Source organism: Pleurodeles waltl, chromosome 10, assembly GCF_031143425.1.
Source record: "Pleurodeles waltl isolate 20211129_DDA chromosome 10, aPleWal1.hap1.20221129, whole genome shotgun sequence".
Classification (NCBI taxonomy): domain Eukaryota; kingdom Metazoa; phylum Chordata; class Amphibia; order Caudata; family Salamandridae; genus Pleurodeles; species Pleurodeles waltl.
Genome location: NC_090449.1, coordinates 224,717,026 through 224,741,969, shown reverse-complemented (window position 1 = coordinate 224,741,969; position 24,944 = coordinate 224,717,026). Strand labels below are relative to the sequence as shown.

Genomic DNA, 24,944 nt, shown 5'->3' with positions numbered 1-24,944 from the left:
TGTTGAACATTTCATCTAACCCATTTGTTTGAGGATGGTAGGGTGTGGTGAATTTATAAATAACACCACACTCCTTACACATGGCTTTAAGATAAGCAGACATGAATTTTGCACCTCTGTCTGATACCACCTCTTTAGGAAAACCCACCCTGGAGAAAATTCCCAGGAGGGCCTTGACCACTGCAGGGGCTGTAGTGGTCCTAAGAGGAATGGCCTCTGGAAACCTTATGGCATGGCCCACCACCAGTATGATCTGTTTCCAGAGGCTGTTGAAGGGTCCAGGGGGCCAACAATATTCACCCAAACCCTCTCTCTCAAAGGGTACCCCAACCACTGGTAGTGGAATTAAGGGGGGCTTTTGGGTGCCACTTGTCTTGCCACTGGCTTGACAGAGGACACAGGAGCGACAAAACTCCTTGGTGTCTTCTGACATGTGGGGCCAGCGAAAGTGAGGGACAAGCCTGTCCCAAGTCTTGGTTTGCCCCAAGTGGCCTGCAAGGTGTAAGTCATGGGCTAGAGTTAACAGGAACTCCCTAAATTTCAGAGAGATGACCAATCTCCTGTTGGCGCCAGGTTTAGGGTCCTTTGCTCCTGAATAAGGAAGGCTGTTATCCCAGTATACCCTATGGGTACCACTGACATCCCCTGCCTCTTATGCTGCAGCTTGCTGCCTTAAGCTTTTCAGTGTGGGACAGGTTTGCTGTTCTAGGTTGAGTCACTTCCTGGTGGGCCCCCTGCACCTAAGAACTCAGCTGTGTCAGCTTTGAGCTCCTCTGGTGTAGGTTCCACCCAAGGAGTAGGTTCCTCTCACTCAGGAGTAGAACCTTAACTGGAAGCTTGGGCAGGAGGTAACTTTTTACCCTGTCTGCCTTTCTTTTTAAGAGTCTCCTATGCCATTCTTCCAGGCTCCAGGGTTTCCTGTTCCTTTTTAATTTTGGCCTGTGCTCTGGTCGGGGCAAATATATGCCCAGGGATGCCCAGCATTGATGCATGGGCCCCCAACTCCACTTCAGCCCAAGCTGAAGCCTCTAAGTCATTACCTAGCAGGCAGTCTACAGGTAGATCAGAGGACACTACAAACTTTATAGGGCCAGTAACCCCCCAGCTAAAGTCAATAACTGCCATGGGGTGGCACACAGTGTTATTGTGAGCAAGTAGGTGTTGTTCAGGAGACACCAGTTTTTCAGTCACCAGAGTGACACTGGCACCTGTGTCCCCGGAGGCCTGAGCACCATTGATTAAGTGATGCTGTCTGTACTTACTCATATTTAGGGGACAGGCAGCTAGGGTGGCAAGGTCAATGCCACCATCAGAGACCAACATAGCCTCAGTGGTCTCTCTGACTAGCTCAGAGCCCACTACAGTCCCCAAGGTGAGCCCAGCTACACTTTTGGACTGTCTACTGTCAGGAACCCCCAAGGTGCCTCCTGCATAATCTCCCAGCATCCCCAGGGATTAGGGTTAAATAATATCTCTGTTCTTGGTTAAACCTTCATGTTTTTAAGTAAACATAATGTGCTGTGTTACACAATTAGTTTTATCAATGCTTGTTTTACCAATGCTTGTTTGCTAATGTGAGCAGGTGTAGACATGCTTCTAATTGGGCATGGTGACGTTATTTTCATCCACACGTGGAAACTCAACTGCTTTCCTGATTGGCTATCAAAATAGCAGAGTGAAGCGTGCCTTCCCGCTTGGCTTTGTTTTGCTTCCTGATCTCAGCATCTGACTTTGCAGTCCAGCCCCTACTGTCATCCTCGTATTCAGGACTTTTGAGGCAATTATTTTCTTCATTCCTGTACCAGCTGACACCAGGCATTCCTCCAGCACACCGGAAAAGACTGCAGCTAAGTGACTAGTATTCTCCAGGGAGTTTGTTCTTTGAGTGCTGTGCTTTCCTAGAACAACTGGTGTATTTCAGACCTCGTATTTTGGCAGAGTGCTTATCTTGGAGACCAATGCATTTCTGAACATTCTACATTATTATTGTAGTTACTTGCCTAAATGTGCTTCAGGAAATCTGCTTGAGCTCAAGTACTACAAAAAGTGACAGTGCAATTTTAAAAGTGCATTTACGTGACTTTTCTTTCTCTAATAGCATAACTCTTGGATTTAAATTGTGTCATTCATGCCTGTGTTTCAGGTTGGGGGAATTTGCTTTTTGAAAGGTTTTTTACACACACTGTGAAACCAAACCAAACTGTGCCACCCCAACTGTTTGAATCCAGAGTGGACATTTGTATTTCTTGGATTGTTTTTGTTCCTTTTAGTTTAACCCTATATATGCAGGAAAGTTATATGTGATATAATTAATGTCCTTGTTTGTCTTTCTTTTGCATGATAAGTGCAACCACAGTTCTAATTGTAGTGTGCAACAGTGAATCTCTGTGAAGCCAGCCCTAGTGTCGCAGTACTTATTGTTATGGTACTCAGTTTGGGTTTTTGGTAATGTAGTGTTAGTTATTGTGCCAACAGTTATTATTATCCAAGAAAAGTGCTGGAGCATCCCGGTGTTCTTCGACCGCTCCAGTGCCCATATCAGAAAGAGAGATTCAGTTTCAAGGAAGTTAAGTGCACTAATCTACTATCACTGTGTCAACAACGACTTGCCCCCGAAGAAACAGGGTGCCTGGCTGGACCCGCAAGACGTGGCAGTGTTTTATCTCTTTCTCTTCCACTCCCCTTTCCTTTTGGGACACCTGTCGGGGCTTCTGTGTCCACCAGGAAGTGCCGAGACGTGTTCCAGGAAGTCGGGGGCATATCATCGCCCCTGCAGACATCCTGCTTTTCAGGCGAGTAGCCCCGTCTCAACAGTCTACTATTAGTACCACTACTATTGCTATTGCTAGGGGCACTAGGGGTAGGAGTGGTAATAGTAGTAATGGTACAGGGTTTGGTGTTCCTTTTGGGAGTGGTGCTGTCACCTGCCCTATGGCCTTGTTTTCTACAGATGTAGCACCAATGTTTCTTAAGGGAAGAGAAAGAGGATTTTGACCCACCCTCAGAAAAGTTTTGCGGGCCTGATGAAGACTCTTTCTTTTGGTTTGTTCCCATCCTTGTCCTGATGATTACCTGCTTTCTTCTTCTTGTGGTCAACCCCTGCGTGAGTTTTTCTACCCACCCTGGTGCACACCCATTTGTCTGCCTTCTTTCCTAATTCTTGGGGAGAGGTCAGATCAGAGTCCACAAGGTATTGATGCAGCTGTTCAGAAATACAGTTATTCAAAATGTGCTCTCTCAGAATCAGATAATACAAGCCCTGGTAGTCCCTTACTTTGTTCCCATGCAACCACCCTTCCAGAGCTTTAACTGAGCAGCCCAAAAAATCTATCCAATCCTGGGAGGACTCCTTTTTGGTCTCCCTGAATTTAATCCTATATTATTCAGTGGTTAGATGAAATCCATCTAAGAGTGCATTTTTCAGTGCTGTATAATAATCTGCATCTTTCTCTCTGACAGTAAGGAGTTTGTCTCTGCCTTTGTCAGACAAGGAGAGCAACACGATTGCTGCCCACTGTCTTTGAGGGAACCTTTGTACTTTACAGGCCCTCTCCAAGGCAGTGAACCATTTGTGTATGTCACCTACCATCTTGTAAGGTGGGACTATCTTACTCAGGTTCCTACAGTCATCAGAGCCCTCCCTGGTCCTGATGTCCCTACAGTTAGTATTGCTACCACCCTGGGTAGCTAGCCCCAAATCCTGTCTTTCCCTCTCTCCACTGCCAAGGCTTCCCTATCTAGGTCTAACTGCTGCTGTAGCAGTCTCAGCCTGGCCTCCTCCAGTCTCAGTGTCCTAAGTTCTCTATCTAAGGAATCATCCCCTGAGTTGGAGCAGTGGGTCCCCTCAGATACTGAGGAGACATGAGTATTCAAAATGATAAGGAAGAGACAGGGAGATTAGAGGTCCAGTGTACAGTCTCCCAATGTAGTTAATTACAAAAAACTATAGAGTACACTGTTCCAGAATAGAGAAGCAGGGAAACCTAACTCTTTAGGCGCAAGAGCTCTCACACAGCCCAATGGATGTCAAGCTTCATCATCGGGAATGCTCCTCGTCAGACCAGCTCTGCAATGTCTGACGGGCTCCCCAGAACGAGTTGTTTAATAGTGACTGCTGTCATCGACTATGTTGTGGACAATGCCTATCTGCAGACACTAAACAATTAGGATAGGAAATAACTAAAATTGGCTCTAAACCTCAGGTAACATCACCAGTTTATTCAGCTAGTATGAGGTGTAGGCCAAGATTAAAAACAAATTGAAAGTGAAGTATGAGTGGTCATGCTCAGTCACTTTCAGAAAAAATGAGAGGCCTGAAAATATCATAGAACCTTTAATCAACGGTCAACATGTTTTGTGTCTAGTGGTCCAACCGGATCCATTGACGCTTCATCAGTACCAAAATGCAACTTCTCCTATAACCAAGAATGTAGATAATAATACGACACCCTAGTCTATGAACTAAGGACCAGTCACTTACTTTAAGCCAACTGTGTGTCCGGTCAAAATTAAAAGTGTAGGTCACCCTTCCCCAATTATGAAATGTGGCTCCTGGTTGTGAGAAAAGACTGGTCAATTCAATGAATGATTGATGTGGAATTGTGAAACTACTTTAGGAAGGAACTTAGGGTTTGCTCAGAGAACTACTCTATCCCTGTGCATTTGGAAGAATGCTTCTCCTAAGGTTAGAGCCTGGAGTTCACTTACACGTCTTAGGGAAGTGATAGCTACTAAAAAGCCACTTTCCATGAAAGGAATTGTAAAAGGCATGAATGCACTTGGCTCAAAAGGTGGACCCATAAACCTAGTATGGACAACATTAAGGTTCTATGATGGTAATGGAGGTACTCTGGGTGGAATGACTCTTTTGAGACCTTCCATGAAAGCTTTGATAACTGGAATTCTGAATAAAGAGATGTACTGTCTGTTTTTGAGGTAAGCAGCTATAGCTGCTAAATGAAGATGAATAGACTAGCATGCTAAGTTTGTTTTTTGTAAATGCAGCAAATGTCTTGGACTGAAGCTCTGAGTGGGTCTATGTGTTTAGGTCTAAAGTAGCATACAAAATGTTTCCATTTTGCAGCATAACACTGTCTGGTTGTAGGTTTACGTGCTTCTTTTAAAATGTCCATGCGTTCTGGAGGTAGATTTAAATAACCAAACTCTATGACTTCATGAGCCATATCACAAGATTGAGCATTTTGGGGTCTGGACGCCTGATCTGTCCGGTCTGTTGGGGAGCTTCTTGTGCAGAACTACTGGTAGATCCAGAAATGTTGTGAACCAAGCTTGACGTGCCCATGTGGGAGCTACAAGGATCAAGGTGAGTGCGGTTTGTCTCAGTTTTTGAAGTAGAGACGGAATGAGTGGGAGAGGCAGAAAAGTGTAAGCAAATATCCCTCACCAATTCATCCATAGAGCATTGCCCTTGGGCTGAGGGTGTGGGTATCTGGACGTGAAGTTTTGAAATTCTGTATTTTCTGACGTAGAGACGAGGTCTATTTGGAGTGTTTCCCACTTTTGAAAGTACTAGTGAAGGACTTGTCGGTGAAGTTCCCATTTGTGGACTTGTTGCTGCTTTCTGCTGAGGTCTGCAAACTGGTTGTCCATGCCTGGGAGATGCTCTGCCACTAAATGAATGTGGTGGTGAATTGCTCATTTCCATATTGCCTGAGCAAGATGGGACAGCTGAGAAGAAAGTGAATGCCCTGGTTTCTGCAGATAATACATGGTTGTCATGTTGTCTGTACGAACTAGAACCACTTTGTGGGAGAGCTGTGGGAGAAAAACCTTCATTGTTAGGAAAACTGCTTGCAGCTCCACGTAATTGATATGTATAGCTTGTTGAACGGGATCCCATAGACCTTGTATTGTGAGGTTGTTGAGGTGAGCTCCCCAACCTGTGACGTATTTGTAATCAGAGTGATTTGAGGCACATGGTCCTGAAAGGGATGGCCCTTGGATAGGTTGGTGGGATTCCACCACTGCAGAGAACGGTGAGTCTGGTGGTCCAACAACACTAGATCTTGGAGATTACCCCGTGCCTCAGACCACTGATGGGACAGACATTTCTGCAGGGGACGTATGTGTAGTATGGCATGAGGAACGATGGCAATGCAAGACGTCATCATCCCTTAATAGCTGCATCATTGTCCTTACTGTGCAAGTATGGTTCTCCTGTAATCGAGAAATCAAAGTCTGAAAAGTTTGAATTCGAGCTGGACTTGGCTATGTTAACCCTATCTGAGCATTGAGATTTGCTCCTAGATAAGGCTGTATCTGAAAGGTTAGAGATGGGATTTTAGAAAGTTGATTTTGAATCCCAGAGTGTGAAGAAGGTCTACTGGGATCTCAGAGTGACGCTGAAAGTGTTAGAACGTACTGGCTTTGATGAGCCAATGGTCCAAGTAAGGGAAGACATCAAATGTGTTGATGCCTGGAGTATGCTGCAACAACTGCTAAACATTTTGTGAAGATCACGGGTGAGGTTGTTACCCTGAATGGCAAAGCCTTGAACTGATAATCAGGGGTGTGGAATTTAATAAGATAGCTACTTGTCCATGGGACAGGCTACATCTTAATTCTACTTGTCCTGTAAAAAAAAAATCTACTTGTCCCTTTGGTGCCATGTAGTGCAGCGACAAATTATGGTAGCAATCTCATTATGTAAAAGCTCTGATAATAGCCTCTCTGATTATGTCAAGGCTACTAATATAGCAGGTCTTGAATGTTGCACTTTCAAACCATAGTATAGCAATTTCCTTTGGTTCCCACCTTTCTGTAGATCTACATACTGGGACTGGAAAAAGCAGTAAGCAATAGTTCCATTGCTGGAACGCCTCTGAGTCTGCAAACCAACTAACTTGCATGTTTTAAGGATTTTCACCAGCTCTTCTCTAATCTTTTCCCATAACGAGAAAGGTTAGAAATGTACTCCTGGCAATGGCAGAAGTAGAAGTTCTTTTAGAGTTGGCAAAAATGTGGTTGGAGGGGAAAGTGAACTTGTAAAATGCTCAACAGATTTTCAGATGAGCAAATCTACAAATGGATATTTGCTTGTGCTAAAATACAGTTCACAAATATTTTCTAGAAGTACGATTTCCTGGTCTACTTCTGTAAGTTCTTGTGAATTCATGATCGCCACTAATTCAAAGACATATACCATGTGTGTGCTTTTGTAACTTTCTTTAAGATGTGGGTCCCTAATTAGGTCTGGTGTCAACAAAGACATTTTGTTTTTAATAATCTTCTATTTCTCTCTCAATCTATCTGCTGGCTTTACTGTGAGTGATCACATTCTACTCTTCCACAAGGAGCATATTGGCACACAAAGTAGTTTTTGTTCAGTGCCAGGAACTACTGTGGCAAACAGTGGCATAAAGAAACTGTCCCTGGCGTCAGGTGATGGGAATTCCACATCCCTATGATAATGTTTCCCCACAATGACAAATCTGAGGTATTTGTGGTTGCTGGATGAATGGGAATATGAAAGTATGCATCTTTTAGACCTTAAGCTGTCATAAAGTCTCCTTGTTGCAACAGTGGCGTGACATCTTGGAGAGTGACCATATGGAAATGCTCTGACAGAATGTAGAGATTTAGGGGGTCATTCTGACCCCGGCCGGCGGCGGAAGCCGCCAGCCTGGCTGGAACCGCCAGAATACCGCTGCGCAGTCAAAAGACTGCCGCGGGTATTCTGGGTTTCCCGCTGGGCTGGCGGGCGACCACCAGAAGGCCGCCCGCCAGCCCAGTGGGAAACACCCTTCCATGAGGATGCCGGCTCCGAATGGAGCCGGCGGAGTGGAAGGGGTGCGACGGGTGCAGTTGCACCCGTCGCGATTTTCAGTGTCTGCATGGCAGACACAGAAAATCTTGGTGGGGCCCTGTTACGGGGGCCCCTGCAGTGCCCATGCCATTGGCATGGGCACTGCAGGGGCCCCCAGGGGCCCCACGACACCCCATACCGCCATCCTGTGCCTGGCGGCCAAAACCGCCAGGAACAGGAAGGCGGTATGGGGGTCGGAATCCCCATGGCAGCGGAAAAACGGCGGTACACCGCCGATTTTCCGTTTCTGACCGCGGCTGTACCGCCGCGGTCAGAATGCCCAAGGGAGCACCGCCAGCCTGTTGGCGGTGCTCCCGCGGTCATTGGCCCTGGCGGATTTTACCGCCAGGGTCAGACTGACCCCCTTAGTGGTCTGAGTTCTAGAATTTTCTTGAGTGACCTGTCCTTCTGTCATATAAGGAAGTATAGGGAGTATACTCCTGACCTTTGCTGTGAGAAGGGAAATGATTCTATAGCCCCTTGAAGAAGAAGGGATTGCACCTCTTCTTTGAGAAGAGTAAGATGTTCTTGTGAGAATTTGTGAGTGCGTGGGGGAATGTTTGGTGGAATGGAAGTGAGCTCAAGACAGTAACCATGTTGGATAATTGAGAGAACCCATTGGCCTGTGGTGATACTGGACAACTGTGGGTAGAAAGTTTTGAGTCTCCCCCTTGCTGGGGAGGTGCAAGGTGTTGGAAGTAGTCACTGGTGTGCAGTAGAGGCAGATCCTCTGGAGGTGGATGCCTTTCCTCTGCCTTTGTTGTTTGAACCTCTGTATGATCCTCTAAAGGAACCTCTACTGTAGAAATGGGAGCCTTGTTTGTTTTGAGAGGTGGAAGGCTCATTAGAGAATGGTTTCAAGCCTCCCCCAAATTGTGGACGCCAAATATTACTACGTGGTGTGGTGGTGGTGGCTAATGCCTCATAGCCTTTGCTGTCCCCAAGTCTTTTTAAAGTTTTTCTATGGTGTGGTCTACTTCTTGGACAAATAAGTGTTTCCTATCGAATGACATGTTGAGAACTGTCTGCTGTATTTCTGACTTGAATCCTGAACACCTAAGCCAAGCATGCTTACATATAATGATACCAGGTGCTGCAGTATCTACATCATCAATTGCACACCTAATGGAATTATTAGAGATGGTTTGACCCTCTGAGACTATCTCATGTGCCCTTTTACAATGTTCCTCTGGGAGGTACTGGAGAAGGTCTTCCATTTTGTCCCAGGGGGGCCCTGTCGTATAAAAGTGCCTGTGAATTGGTGAAACAATAATGATTAGTAGTTTGTGCAGCCAATCTTTTTGGATGCCATATCCAACCTACGAGCTCTTCTGTCCTGGAGAATCTTCTTGGATCGAAAGGAACGACAGGCATCGCAGGTTTGTTCATTGTAGTACGGGGAGAGACACAAATTACACACCAGATGTTGGTCAGTGTGGGGAGATTTCGAGTGGCATTGAGGGCAAAAACTAAATGGAGTACATTCCATCAGCCCTGCAAAGTTTGAAACCACATGGAAGATTAGGCCCTAGACTGGCGCGGATGCCCCGACGGGTGGTAAGCCGGCTCCCTTTGAGGAAATTCGTACGGACTGCGAAATATATATAAATCAATTTAATTACAATACCGTTGCTGAAAGTATGACAGAAGAGAACAGTTCGGAATAGACCAAGCCGAGGAAAGATCGGAGCACGTCCGAACCCGACAGTGGAGACGAAACAATCTAACAAAGAACTCAATGCTCATGCACAGTATCACCGAGAGGAGGAGTTACTCGATCTCGTGACTTGAAAAGATTCTTCGAACAAAACAACGTATAAAACTCCGGACTCAACACTAGATGGCGGACTTATTCAACACATGTATATCTACAGCCACACATGCACAGTTTTCTCATCAATAATGTTATTGCAAATGTTGCAGTGATAATATCAAGATGCCACAAAAGTGGCATCAATGATGTAATATGTGAAGTAATTAGAAGTGCATGGTGAAGACACGAGTTATAGTTACCTTAGGGCCCGAGTTATAGTTACTTGAGTTACCCCCGGGCATCCCCATTACGCCAGCTTTTCCACGGTGGTGTAAACTGCCATGGAAAAGCTGGTGGATGGGGACTCCTAATCCAGAGGGTAGTGTTGCTTGCAGCGCTGCACTGGCAGATTACAACCACCGGGACCGCCAGTCTGCAGGCTGACTGCAGCCTGGCGGTGTTAGCGGTTGGACCACGACGGCTCAGCCTCAGTCAGAATGGGGTGGATCGGACTGCCACTACCCCAGCGGGCCAACAAACACCCAGAGTCTGGCAGTCTCAAGACCGCCAGACTCGGCATGACCCCCCAAAGTGTTTCATTTTGCTAATAACGTTTGTGCTGTTTGACAGATCTATGGTTTTGTGTGGGTAAAATCTATTCTAACTAGGTCCAGTGCCAGTGCTCTTTCTCTAAAACAAGGTAAAATGGGCTAACTGTCACACAATTGACATATACATTGGCACCCCTTTAAGTCCCTCGTATGTGGTACCCCTGTTAACAGGGGCATGGGTACCAAAGAGGGTCACTAATGGCTGCAGCATGTGCTAAGCCACCCTGAGGGCCCCCCCATACAAATTGCATTCAGCCTCCTATTGCAGACTGCATGTCATGGTGCAAACCATGAGTGAAAACACAACATGGCACACTCACTGTGTGCCATGCCAAAGTCGCTGAATATACTGTAGGTAAGTCATCCCTACAGCAGACTCTGAAGCCCCAAGGCAGGATGCATCATATTTTTTGACAGGACATATCTGCATGAGCAGATATGCGCTTCTGATGTCTAGTTCCATTACTAGATATTGAAAGTGACTGGGCAGCCATCTGTAGGACATGTACTCGGCACTGGTCATCACAAGTTACCCAGCTACATGATGGCTGCAAGGAAAATAACGGTGTTTGGTATCAAACACCTTGTGTTAATAAAGCCATACTGATGCCAATGTTGGACTTATTCTGACATACACTCAGAGGGCACCTTAGAGGTGCCTCCTGAAACCTACTAGTCCTCTAGTGTGCTAGCTGTCTGGTATCGACCAGCCTGCTGCCACAGACAGGTTTCTGACCCCCTGGTGGCAACCCGTGCTCTCAGAGGCCAGAAACAATGCCGGTTCTGGAGAATGCTGTTATCACCTCCTCCAGCAGGAAGGCTAGTAATTCAGCATATCTGGGCTGCAGGCTTTAAAGCCTCTGCCACTCTCTGATATGTGACACTTAGACCGGGGGAATGTCACCCCCTCCCCTGGCCCATTTGGCACCAGGACAGGCGGGAAATTACCTATGCAGTAGGCATGATGCACCACCAGGCTAGTCACACCCCTAGTCACACTCCTGACGCTGCTGGGGGCCACCGACCCTTATGGCCTCCCTACTTGCACACTGTAACACCCTTAGGGCATAGGCCCACAGCCTGGCAACCGAAACCAGCAGACCCCCCAACTGATGCACAATACACCCTGGAGTGGTGAAGGAGAAATCTGAACCTGAAGAAACACCTGGTGGGATAGGAGTTGTCCTGAAGCTGCCCTAGGGCTCTGTGTAGAAACCAATCAGCTGCTTGTGCATGACTGCACTCAAAACTAAGATCTACTCAGAGAGATGGTCCTTACCAGATGATCCAAATTCACACCTCGGTGCTTCACGAGACACGGTGGTCACCTCATTCCCCCTGTCCACAATACCCGGCAAGAACTTTGATCTTTCAATGAGGTACCTCCTTTGTATATCTATTTGCGATGTCTCTCACCACAGGTGGTAGAGCCACAGAACTATACATCAATACCCCTGACTCGCTCTCCCTCTCACTGCAAGTGAGAACGTAGACCCTTTGACCTGTCAATATACGTGGCGAGGACACAGAGACCCATGAACCGACCAATCGTTACTAGCCTCATACACTCATTCAACACCACTACACGCTTCACTGCGCCTAACATCATCAACTCAGACCTGCATACCCCTCAAGGCCTGATACGAGTCCTCATCCCGCTGCCACCACCTAGTCTTGCCACACTACTATTATCTACGATCAGCAAGACCAGCTCTCCTCTTCCAAACCTCTATACCACATAGTGAAGGAGACAAAGCTGTGTAGCCTATTACCTGTATGCTTTCTCACCTGTGATCAGCTCCATCTCCTCCCCTGGCTCTACGACAGCTCAGACTGCTGCATCATAGTGGCAAGCAGACCAGTGCCCTGGAAGTAAACTAAGAACCATGGGCAAAGATAAACGGGCATATTTAATACCTGCTCAAACTCATATGGACCAATACACTACTGGCTTCACCACTGATGCAATGGGAAAAGACACAGTGGAGAAAACAGATGTGGCCTCCAATGACCTCACTACTATCTTCCACGCCATTCAAACAACTAAATCAGCTGTAGAAACTAAGATTGGTGAAGTTCACGAAGACGTCGCCCTGACTAGGCAAGACCTGTGCAACGCTGCAGTCCAAATTACTGAGGCAGAGACACGGCTCTCCACAGTGGAGAATGATGTCAGCACTCTTAAAACCCAAATGTCAAAGGTGCTTGCCCAAACAGAACTCCACCACTGCGCCAAAGATGCCAAAAATAGATCTCGATGAAGTAACATCCGAATCATAGGCGTCCTCGAAGGTACAGAAACACAAGAGGCTGTAGACTTCCTAGAGACTTGGATTAAAAGCTGGATGTCAGCTCACTGCGCCCTAACTCCTAAACCGCCACCTGGTGGGCCTCCTAGGCCAATTATTGCGTGCATCCTAAATTTCCATGACAGAGATGCTGTCCTTCAAGAGGACCGTAACCGCCCAGATCTTCGCTGCGAAGTGTTCAAGGATTCCTGAATAATACATGTGAAGTCCAACAGCTCAGACACTCCTACTTGGAGGTCAAACAAAAACTGAGGGCTATGGGCCTCCAATACTGTCTCCTTTTCCCGGCTAAACTTCGAGTGATTCACACGGACAAATCCCACTTCGTTGACTCCTCAGAGACAGCTTGGCAGTGGCTCACAAAAGATTGCCCCCATCGTCACTCGATGGGGACTCCCGCACATCCCTCCAACAACCTGGGGCCATCCCGCACTGAGCCAAAGCTGAGGCCCCAACACCATTGGACCTACTCCCAGCGGCGAAATTGTGGACCGCCTTCGGAGACCTGCCCCAGGTCCCATCTGGCCCAGAGAAACCTATCATTCTTGACAGAGACACAACAACTCTCTGAAACAGACAACAATCCTCTCCTGACTACAAAAGATCCTGGAACACCGCTACATGCTACGTTGCGGGCGAAGTTGACTCTGATCTTTCTTGTAGCTCCACAATGTCTCTACTCTGCAATGGCCCATGACTGTGCATATGACAACATTAGTCACCTGAAATAGCTTATTGAGCTATAAATCAGTGGCTATCATGTATCCTTCACAGAGGAGGAGCCTACTTCACCATGCTCCTGTTGTTACTACTGTAATGTTTTGCTATGTTTTTGTTCAGGGGGCGACAGATGCTTATTGGAGGGAAGTATGGGAAGGGGAGGGCGCAGGGGGGTTGGAATTTAGCAAAGTTTTATTGTTTGATTTATTAATTGTACCACCTTTCATGGCACCATCAACAGACACGTTTCCTTTTTAAATCAACCCAGAAAACACACTTTGACGGGCACCAGATGTTATACACAACAGCTCTTTCAACACTTTGCTAAAGGAATGGCAACACTAGTGGTCTCCCTTCCCCGCGTATATATCTTGCAAGATCCCTACCATGACATCTATGCGTGTCCTATCATGGAATGTTAATGGACCGTGCACCGTGTAAAACGTGCAGCAATCCTCACCTTTGCTCACTGCCATCCCCAGGTGTATTACTATTTCCTTACTGGCACAACTGACACAACTGAGGGATGCTCCATTAACCTGGGGAGTATATGTGCTTAGCCAATAGCTCTCCATGCCTTTCTTCGTGACCTTTCCTCACACTTACTACCCTTGCTACAGGGGTTGAACCATATAGGAGACTTTACACAGCTCTGGCTCCTGCTCTTGACACCTCAGGACTTCCTGCACCTCTCGACATACAAATGTTCACCACCTAAACTATTGGACGGCATTACTGGGCTTGTGTGATGCGTGGCGCACATGGCATCTGAGACTTTGAAAATTCACACATACCTCTACAGCACTTCAAACTCACTCCCACATAGACTTAGTACTAATGCCGGCATTAGAATGCCGCAGCAAAACCCAGATTCAAATTTTACAGAGAGGCATTTCCTACCATTCTCCAATCCTTTTTCACCATGGTCCCCCAAGGGACAGACTGGCTGATGTGGTGCCTTTACGCATGATATCTACAGGATAAAACCTATGTAAGCACTTTGGAAAAGGAGCTCCACAGCTACTTTAGGGATAATGAGGGTTCGGTCTCCTCTACGGGCACCCTATGGGCAGCTGGCAAAGTGACTTTGCTGGGATTCACCAAGGGTCATCTTCAGGCTCGTGAGCAGAACCGCTTGCTTCAGATTACCCAACTAGAGACCCATGTCCTTCGGTTGGAAGCCAATATGGCAAATGACCCCAGCGAAGCTGTGACCCGCACGCTGAATCTGCTGAGAGAAGAACTGCGTCAGCAGTCTCTCGAGACAGCCAAGCATGTCTGGCGAGTAACCTAGGCCAACATATATGGATGGGGTGACAAAAATGATAAACTATTATATTGGCTTGTCTCCCATCACCAAACCTCTAGGATTGTGCCAGAACTTATAGACAGTGATAGTAGAAAAGGTACATACGCTAGTTGATGTGGCACAAACATTTGCCCGCTACTTCCGTAACTTATATATTGTTCTGCTTACCCATGACTCGGTGTACTCTAAACAGTTCCTCTTAGAGCTATCCCTCCTCCATCTATCTCAAGAAGAAGCCCACATGCTGGACGCACCTCTCACAGATTTAGAAATAAATGCAGCCCTTTCAGAAATGGCCTCCGGAAAGACCCCTGGCCCAGACGGCTTCCCAACGGAATATTATACAACTTTTTGGGAAACTTTAGTACCAAAATTGTTGGCTGTTTATAAGGAGGTGGAACAAACTGGCACCTTCCCACCCAAACATTGTTGCTCCGAAAACTCATCGTCCTTCTACATCATGCTCGGCCTACCAGCCCATATCCCTCATCAATTGTGAGGTTAAACTATATGCTACTATATAGGCTTCCTGGCTTAAACAGGTTTCTTCACCTTGATCCATCCAGATCAATGTGGCTTTATGACTACGCGAAGCACGACCCACTGCCTCTTGCGCCTCCATGTGGCCCTTGCCCACCGGCATAGTCTCCCAACTGATCTGACACTGCTCTTTCTTGATTTTGAAAAGGCATTTGATACAGTGGACTGGGGCTGCTTCGGGGCAGTCTTGGAGTGTGTGGCAATGGGATGCTGCTTTTGTAAATTGGTTTGAGCCCTTTACTCCAACCCAACAGCACAGGTGCAGATTAATGGAGTCTTATCAGATGCCTCCCCTATTTGCTCTCACGATTGAACCATTAGCCTATTTGATACGCAGTAATCATCAAATCCAAGGGTGGAGGTGGGAAATGGGAAGAGAAAATCACATTGCATTATATGCGGAAGATGTCCTCCTATACTTGGCTAACCCTGCCCTTACAGGCCCCAGCTGCTTCCACATTTGTCAGTGCTTTGGAGAGGCCTCAGGCCTCTGATTGACCCCCCCCCCCTCCAAGTCGGTGCTTATGCCCTTGGATCCCTCTTAAGACTGCTTTGCCTGGCAGAAGGACATCCCCATCCCCTTAGCATCAAGTACTTGAGTATCTGGATAACTCTACACCCAGAACTGACTTGGAGTCTTAACATGGAGCCCTGGTGAAGAAAACTAAACAGGACTTCACTAGATGGCCTCCTCTACCTCTGAATGTGATGGGCTGAGTCGCTTTTTACAAAATTATGATCTTACTACAGTTTGTCTATGTATTCCAGAATAATCCACTTAATATACCATGGAGATGGTTTTGACTCCAAGGCAGACATGTAACCTCCTTCCTATGAGGAAGGTACCCAACCCAGACTTGTTCTTAAGACATGTCAAAGTATGGTATATGATGGTGGTTTGGGAATGACAAAGCTGTATTTATATTACTTAGTCTCTCACCTAATTGTGATCCACGACTGGTTCAATGGAGCCTGGGAAGACCCTGCTTATTACTCAGAATTGTCCTTTCTAGGTTTTTCTCGCATCTTATCTATGTTGCATGGTTCACCGATCCCACGAGATATGGCGCCTGTACCTAAAAGAGTATTGTTGGCCTGGAGAGAAGCCTTAAGACATGTCCACTGGGCAAACAAACATACACAACAAACACCCCTCTGGCACAGCACTTGGCTTCACAAGACTGCACGATTGCAAGTTTTTGCGCAATGGGATCTCATTGGCCTGTCGAGGCTGGGAGATATCTGATCGGGCACACACACAAAATTGTTTCAGGCCCAACAATCTGAATACACACTCGCTCACACACAATTTTATAAATACTTACAAATGCGACATGCCTTTCATGCTCTGGTCTCTGGAGCTGATCCCCTACTGGAGTTTAGCCCCCTTGGAGGCCAAACTCCTCATGGGAACATTAGTCAGAGGGAAATCTCTCAAATTTACTGCACACTTGTCATCAATATCCCTTGAGACTAAACCTCTCTTAGATCCTGCTGGGAAGCTTGGATGTCATTTGACGATGATGATTGGCGTGATGCATTAATGGCCGCCAGAACCCCTACCACTTCTTCCCGCCTATAGGTGGTTCAGCCTTCCCACCTCCACGCTGCCTACCTCTCCCCACAGTGACTAGGCTGGGCAGGTCTCCTTGAGAACCCTGACTGACCCCACTGTGGCTCTACCCCAGCCAATGTTTATCAGATGGTGTGGGATTGTCTCCTAATCCAACACTACTGGTCAGCGACCACGAGCAAACTTACTGAGATGTTGGGGTGGGAGGTTCTCCTCTCCCCCCATGTGGTTCTTTTGAGGGCTTTAGAGGGTTCGGATGGCACAAGAGCTGATAGAATATGTTTGGGAACGGCACTCAAGGTTGCTAAATGAGACATTATGATCCACTGGAAAGCACATACATTCCCCACTCTCTCATAATCGCGACAGAGAGTTGAGTGGTGTGCTCAACAGGAGAAGTCGGTCTATGAGGCCAGGGGTTCCCTTGGAAACACAATTGAGTATATGGGAAATGGTTGGGCCAATCTCTCTAAGACACATTTTGCAAGGGAGGGGATGATCAGTTGAGTACTAATGAACTATAATTGCTGTCTTTCAACTTGATTGTATAATCCTGATGCGAGTAACAGAAGGCAGGGTTGTAAATCAATGGGATTTCTACTGTTCTCTTTCATGGAAAAAGTAATAAAAGTTGTTATAAAAAAAAAAAAAGACCCGCATTGGGTTAGGCATTGACGTTATTGCACCTGGAGCTTGATTGTTGAGTGCAAAGCCTGGTCACCCTATATTAATCCCCAGTTTGTTTTTTTAATTCACGTACTTTGCTAAACTATTGTTTTCCAGTGAGGGGCCGGGTAGTGGTAATGGGAGTAGATTAAAAACATGAAGGTGTTTCTCAGTTAAAAAAGAAACAAAAATATATATCACATATATGTTACTTAAAAATTAAAAATATACAATTATATATATTTACCTTACACATACTTACCATGCTTTGTAAAGTCATATGTGTGGTAAAGGCCGCGTGGAAAATGCATGCATGGCAATTGCATGCAATGTAAAGTCACACATTCACTCTCCTTCTCGCAACACTTAACACTACTGTCAGATCCCTGCCTCCTTATAGTTATCCACCTACTTTCTTCAACTTTGCAGCATGATGTTGATTGACTTCCCCACTTAGTTCACCTACCTACGGTACTTTCTCACATATGTCCATGACAAATATATATATTACTTATTTATCTATGAGTTACAAGGTCCTTTGTGAATCCATCAGTTAAACATTACAATATGTTCTTTAATAATTGCCACCTGGAAAACTCTTTCTCATTTATATTATGTCTGCTACTGAGTACAGGCATTTTAGTGCCTAAATATTATTGTGAACTTTTCATTACAATACTTTTTTTTCCCTTCATTAGAACATTTACTATGAGTATACTCCAAATGTTTCTTGATCCATAGAAGAAAGAGATCTTGATGTCTTATTTAACTACACTTAAGAACTGGAAAAACGTACCTGCTAAAATCAGTGATGCCCCCTTCTATATTAAGGACACTAGATTTTGAATAGTATATGCAACAAAAGAGAGGTATATTAGAATGATTTATATGCCCCTCGGTTTTATACCAGTGACAAAAAAAATCTATAACTCTTTCTACAACTGAACACAATTAATAACAATCAAAATTGGTGTAAATTTGTGAAATCTTATATACAGATTACAAGAACAGATTTTAAAGATGCTGACTATAATATTTTTAAATAAAGATCATCTTTTGTAAACTACTGTGTTGTTATACAGCACACACTTGTAATGTTATAATGAACTGTTTGTATTGTAGAGTATATATGTATACTGTGTATATTCCTATTATTAAAGTGGTATTACATGTTCTTTTTCCTTTTTGTTGTTTATTTATCTTGTTGGATGTATACAACCCTGAAAAGCAGATACATGTCACAAAATATGTTTTGACAGTTACAGAGAAGAAACATGAATAGGATTTTATACAAATTATTGCTCCTGTTGCCCAAAACTTCAGTTTTAATGTCAAATGTATCTGATGTAAACCGATTTTAAATATATTTTGTAATGAACTGCACTATTGAACGTATTCTGGAGTGAATGTACTCAGAGATAACTATGTAATGAAATAGTAAAATGATCTTTAAAACGACGCACCTAACAATAGATATCCTCTGGAGTTTTATTATATTTATCTGTTGGTGGATTGTTGAGAGTGGAGTGTGCTTGCCTGACTCTACTTCCCTGAGAAGCCTTTGACTGATCGCATTCATTACCCTCAAAGCCAAGCACGGAAATGGTTGTCCTTGGTCCAGATGGCTCCAGAACACTAGTGGCAAAACAACTTTAACTGCTGAGGCCAAAAAGGCCCCGTTATGATGTCAGTACCTCTGTTGGAGCAGGGAGATACCATGATCAAAGTTAATTAGGATATCACTCATTTATTTATCTTTTTATAGTGTGAGGCTACACAGTGTAAAATAATAACAGGGGTTGGGATATCCTACCAGAGAACAATGAAAAATATAGAAAACAAAAGTACAATGAACTCTGAATCCAAGCAAGAACAGCAGTGGACCTTTTGCAGTCAAAGAAACATAGTCACTGACGCTAAGGCCATGACGTAGAACCAGGGACTGAATTTAGGAAGAATGGCAGCGCATTTTAATCATTGTGATGGGTTTCTACCAAGAGCCACAAGTACATCCTGGGTTGCTGCAGACAGATAATTAATGTCCTGCAGATCCACAGAACACAATCACACATTGTTTTGGGCAGCAGCAAAGGCATAAGCTAATGCAGATGAATGGCAGTGCCACCGAAGAGTCATAGGGAGATAAACTCCATTTAGGCCATTGATAGGGATGGGTCTTTATAGTGAATTATCTGCTCTTTAACTGAGAGGTCTAAAATGGGGATGAGAAAGAAGAGGAAGCTTCTGAGGTTTGTATGAAAAGGATTTTCACAATTAAAGGAGTGAATGACGATCACTGGCTGAAAAATAAACTGTAATACCCCTGACTACTATATCTATCCAGGGCCTCCTGACATGTTTGCCTTAAAGTCCATATGGGAAGACAAGCTTTGCTATTTATGGAAACTGACATCACAACAACTGACAGAGTTTGGGTGTAGGTGAGGATGGGACATTCTTTCAGGGCCTGGTATTTGTTGCCCATAGATTTCATGAGAACAGCGTATAGCATGCCTCCTTTCAGCTCTCAGCCAGGATGAGGATTTGTGTTAGAATGGGGTCTCTAGTTGGCCGAGGTTTGCACTCTGTCCAAGTAGGGACCCACACTCTAGCCAGGGTAAGGGAGTCACACAGCTAAGAAAACCCCTGCTCACCCTCTTGGTAACTTGGCTCACGCAGTTAGGATAATCTCAGAGGCAATGTGTAAAGTATTTGCACACACACAGTAACACGGTGAAAACACCACAAAAGGACACCACACCAGTTTAGAAAAATAGCCAATATTTATCTGAGTAAAACAAGACAAAAACAACAAAATTCCAATATACACAAGTCAAAGTATTTCTTTTTAAAAGTTTAAGGAAGTCTTAATCCATAGGCATCAATGAATGTATCTCTTTAGCACAAAGTAACTGCGATGCGTCAAAAACAAAGACGATGCGGGCCACAGGGGAGGTGAGGTGCCAAGAAAGCAAAGCAATGTGTTTGTTCCGTACTGCGCAGGGGAGGTTATGGGTTAATTCTTTCCCCGCACGTGAGACGATACGATGGTTCCTTAGGGGCAGAGAATGTCACATGACGTTTCTTTCCTCGCAGGAATGGCGAAGTGTTGATTTCCACACATGCAGCCTCGGTTCCTTACTGCGGTGTGGAAGTCAATGAAAAATTGGCACCGAGGGATGATGTGTGGAAAATCCAGACGTGCTGTGTTGATGGGACCGCAGTGAAACAGGTGCTGCGACAGACGCAGTGCCTGTCTCACCCATGAGACAGGCACTGCGTTGATTCTGCCAGCGCAGCCTGTTGATGTTTGGATTTTCTCCTTCTGATCATCAGCTTGCACTTCCAAGGGCCAGGGACTGGAGTTGGCACCAATTGGCAAGGTAGGACCCTCAACAGAGGAGCCCAGGCGCTGTAAGATGAAGTCTTTGATGTCCCTGAGACTTTTTAACAGGAGGCAAGCTCACTCCAAGCCCTTGGAGAATCTTTGGAAGCAGGATGTAGAAAGCCAAGTCCAGTCTTTGCGCTCGCAGGAGAGAAGAAGCAGGCCAGCACAACAAAGCAACAGGCAGACTAAGAGACCCTCATACAGCACCAAGCTTTTCATTGTGGCAGAAGTTTCTCAGTCCAGAAGGATTCTAACTATGTGGTGTCAGAGGTCCAGTGCTTATATGCATTTTTGTCTTGGAAGTAGGCAAACTTCAAAGATAAGTATTTGTAGGGCACAAGATCCTGCCTTTCCCTGCCTTGGCCCCAGACACACTCCAAGGGGTTGGAGACTAATAAGCTCCTCCCACCACTTTAGCTCAGAAAGACCTATCAGCCTGGTAATGACCGTCAGGATATGCAGGGCACACCTCAGCTCTCTTTATGTGACATTCTAGAGTGAATGCACAAAGAGCTCATCTGTCATCCTGACCCAGGCACGTATTTAGCAGACAGGCAGACACACAGAATGGTTAAGCAAGAAAATGCCCACTTTCTAAAAGTGGCATTTTCAAACTTGCAATTCAAAAAAACAACTTCACCAAAAGATGTATTTTTACATTGTGAGTCCATATCTCTATCTGCTCCCAATGGGAAATTACTCTTAAAAGATATTTCAAGGCAATCCCCATGTTACCCTATGGGAGAGATAGGCGTGCAATAGTGAAACACAAAATTAGCAGTATTTCACTATCAGGACATGCAAAGCACACCAATATTTCCTACCTTTTAAACACACTGCACCCTGCCCATGGAGCTGCCTTGGGCCTACCTTAGGGGTGACTTACAGGAAGTGTTCCCTCTAATTTTTTCCACTGTGTGCGGCAGTGTAAGGTCTGCAGCCAAGGATATGCGCGCCATGAAACTGACCATTCACATGAGTGCAGCGCGTAACTATCAAGATCTTTGGCATTTGTCTCTCTATTCTTTTGTTTAACCACTAAAGCAAAAAAAAGGATATTTTCACAAACATTTCTCCATGTAATAGGGCATTAAGGCAGTTTTCTGACCTAGTCGCACACCCCAAAGCATGACCTGTGTAAATACCACCTACACCCCAGTTAGGGAGAACAGAAATCAGGAGGTTGAGCCATTATGAAACTTTCCTGAATACTCTCAGAGTGCTGCAGAGGGCCATGCACATCAAACAGAGCAAGTTGTACAATTACTTAACATTTACAACTTGATGCACACACTACTGATAAATGCCGTGATGCCCCTGACAGGCTGAAAAATGTTCATACCCACGCAACACATGGACTGTAGGAGGAGCTGCATCATGTTTAGGCAAGTCAGGTGTCAACACGGTGTGTGACATGTTTGCTTGTCTCGGCGGTCCCAGCCATTCTTCCGCTGCAGATAAACTTGGTGTAAGTCAACTTTCCCATTTGAGAGGTAGGCCTTTGTCTTCATCAACATATCTAGGTGACTCTCCTCTAGACTCTTTCCTAATTTGGACTTGACTGAGTTCATGAGGCTGAATCCTCGTTCACAGTCTGCATTTGAAGCCGGAAATGTTGCACAAACACCAACAAGCTGACATACATTATACTGTGCAGCATTCTGCAGCATGAAATTCACCATGTTTTGAAGTGTACTTAACAACCCGCATTTTATACGTTGTGTCACCATATAATTATAATTTCTGTATTGCTGAACAACATCATTAGGTGTGTCTCAATGACCCAGGACCAAGACCTTCTTATACTTTTCAACAGGTCTTCGTAAATTCTCAGTCCCAAAATCAAACTGTGATTGTGATGTTACTGCTTGGAAATCAAAGCTTGTCCATTCCTTCAATTCATCTTCTAGGAACTTTCTTTCCATGTGCTCACAAAGAAGATTAATGAAAAATAAAATTATACTTCTGATCTTCTCTGTACAAATCCATCAGATTTCTTACTTTGTTGCTCCAAAAGACAGTATCGTCCAAGTACTGTTCCTTGATTTGTCCATTTTTGCTCTTGCATACTGTATAGCTTATACAGTGGTCAAAGAGATTTTCTGAAACAACTTGCATAATGATGCAAGTTCACTCAGAATGTCATATACTGCTGTAAGGGAAATATAAAAGTTTGAGTAAGATAGCTTATTGTAGCAATATTTAGCAATTGGGCCATTCTCCTCAACTTTTCCATGCTTAAAGTTTTTAAAATCAACCGCATAATTACGCAAGAGTGCACCAACTGCATAATGCAGGAAAGCCACCGTACTTCATTCAGTGACCGAAAGGAGACCGCTTCTCATATGACCAAAGCAATTTTGTCCAGCTTGGACTTTCTTACAGGAGACTAGGAGAACACAGTGTAGACAGACCTCAATAACATATCCATTTCCCGGATCATTAGCACTTTCTTCCAGGCATCATCAACTCCCAAATCTTCTCGGTGCCTAAAACAGTGCTGCTTCAACTAGATGGGGAATGGATTGTTTAAGGAGGGCAGCAACACCATTGTTCTTTCCCAGCATCACTGATGCACTATGTGATGTAAACATAACCATTCTCAAAAGGTCCAGTTTATTGGCAGTGTAGAAGTCTCTTCCAGCTGTAGTAATAGCCTCCACATTACATGTACTCTGAGTTACTAATCCCCCAAATACAGTTTTGTGCTCTGTTGATGTTACAGTTCGGAACTTAAAGTAAAGGATAAGCATTTTTGTAACTCAAATATCTGTGCTCTCATCAATTATCAATGTACAATATTGGGCGCTGCAAAATTCTGCCAAGGTGTCAGAGCATATCATGCTGTTGATGGCCTCCAAAAACTCAAAGGCATAGTTCTTGTTCCTCCATCTATCTGGTATCTTCACAAACAATGCAAGATGGTCATGATGTCTTCAACAGACAACATTGAAGTGTTCACCTTGACCGCTAGCAACACATTGTTGATGAGAATATCTTTATCTCTTCAGGCAGGGATCTCTGCTGTTCAACCACTTCTAGTCTGTTTGCTCTGTCAGTGACGGTTTCTGTCACCATGGGGCACACTCCAAAACCCAGAGCCTGACAGCCGCACTTTTGTTTCTTGGGGTCACCAATGCAGATTTGTGAACTTTGCTAGATAGATGGCATTTCAAGTAGTCCAGCTTCCAGCCATCGCTCCATTTTTCCCAGTATAAAAGTCTCCTGCAATCTTTGCTTTGGCACATACTTTGCAAACCGGGCCTACATCTGGGTTGTATTGAAATAGCACTCCCAGTTATACGCAAACCTTGCTCCGTGACTTTGGTGTCTCAGTCTCCACAATTTCTTTCATCCATTCTTCTTTGAACATAAGACAGCATTTCTTTCTTAGTGGTGAAGCACTGTCCTTTGCAGAAGTGACAGCTTGCGCTTGAACATTTAGGTGGCAGTCAGCCTGAGCCTACTATACCATAAAACCTGCAAACAAATGAAGATTTTTTAAAGTTGGTTCTTAGGCTCATGAAAGCAATCTGTCAGAAAGTCCTGAACTGCCTCTTGGAAAATGTAGCAAGTAATTACCTGGACTTTTCTGTTTGTTCTCACACCTGCCAGTCCAACTCTGTAGAAGTACCCTCTGTAATGCCTGCAATGCAAGAAAAGATGGTTAAAACAGGTTGTTTATATTTTACCAGATGCACTTGAAGTGAAGTCTGCCAGATGATTACCTGGTCTGTCTGCTTCATGTCTGCCCATTCAAATTTAGGTATTACACTGTCTAAGATGTCTGCAATAGAAGAAAACAATTTGCTACAGCACATGGTTCTGTTCCAATGTCTCAGATGCACTACAAAGAAAAACTACCAAATAGTTACCTTGACTTTCTCCTTGTAGTCACATCTGTCATCTACTATCAGTAGCACGGTCTAAGAAGCCTGCAGAAGAAGAAAAAATGGTTGGCGCACGCTGTTGCATTAGAATATACAAAGTGCACCACAAGCCAAATCTACTAAATAATTACCTTGTCTTTCTGCTTCTACTCACCTGTGCTCATTCAAATTTATGTATAGCACTGTCTAAGATGCCTGCAACAGACAAAAAAGTGGTTAAATGTTGGTTAAAGCATGTTGTCATATTATGATGTGCCAGGTGACCCATAAGGGGGATCTATCAAATATTTACCTGGTCCTTCTCCTTCTACGAACACCGGCTCATTCAAATCTATTGGCTTTGGCAATGTTTTTGTCGTG

The 24,944-nt window shown here is 44.8% G+C and overlaps 1 protein-coding gene and 1 long non-coding RNA gene across 3 annotated transcripts in view; both read right to left on the bottom strand.

The window, feature by feature from the left end:
• The window catches only part of NTAN1 (N-terminal asparagine amidase), a 235,993-nt gene that overhangs the window by 10,552 nt on the left and 200,497 nt on the right, over window positions 1-24,944 (bottom strand). The window lies entirely within an intron of this gene.
• On the bottom strand, window positions 20,017-24,790 carry LOC138261354 (uncharacterized). Its single transcript, XR_011199086.1, has 5 exons — window positions 24,739-24,790; window positions 24,570-24,629; window positions 24,423-24,481; window positions 24,277-24,340; window positions 20,017-24,174 (listed from the first exon to the last, which is right to left on the bottom strand). It is a non-coding gene; the product is annotated as an uncharacterized lncRNA (long non-coding RNA).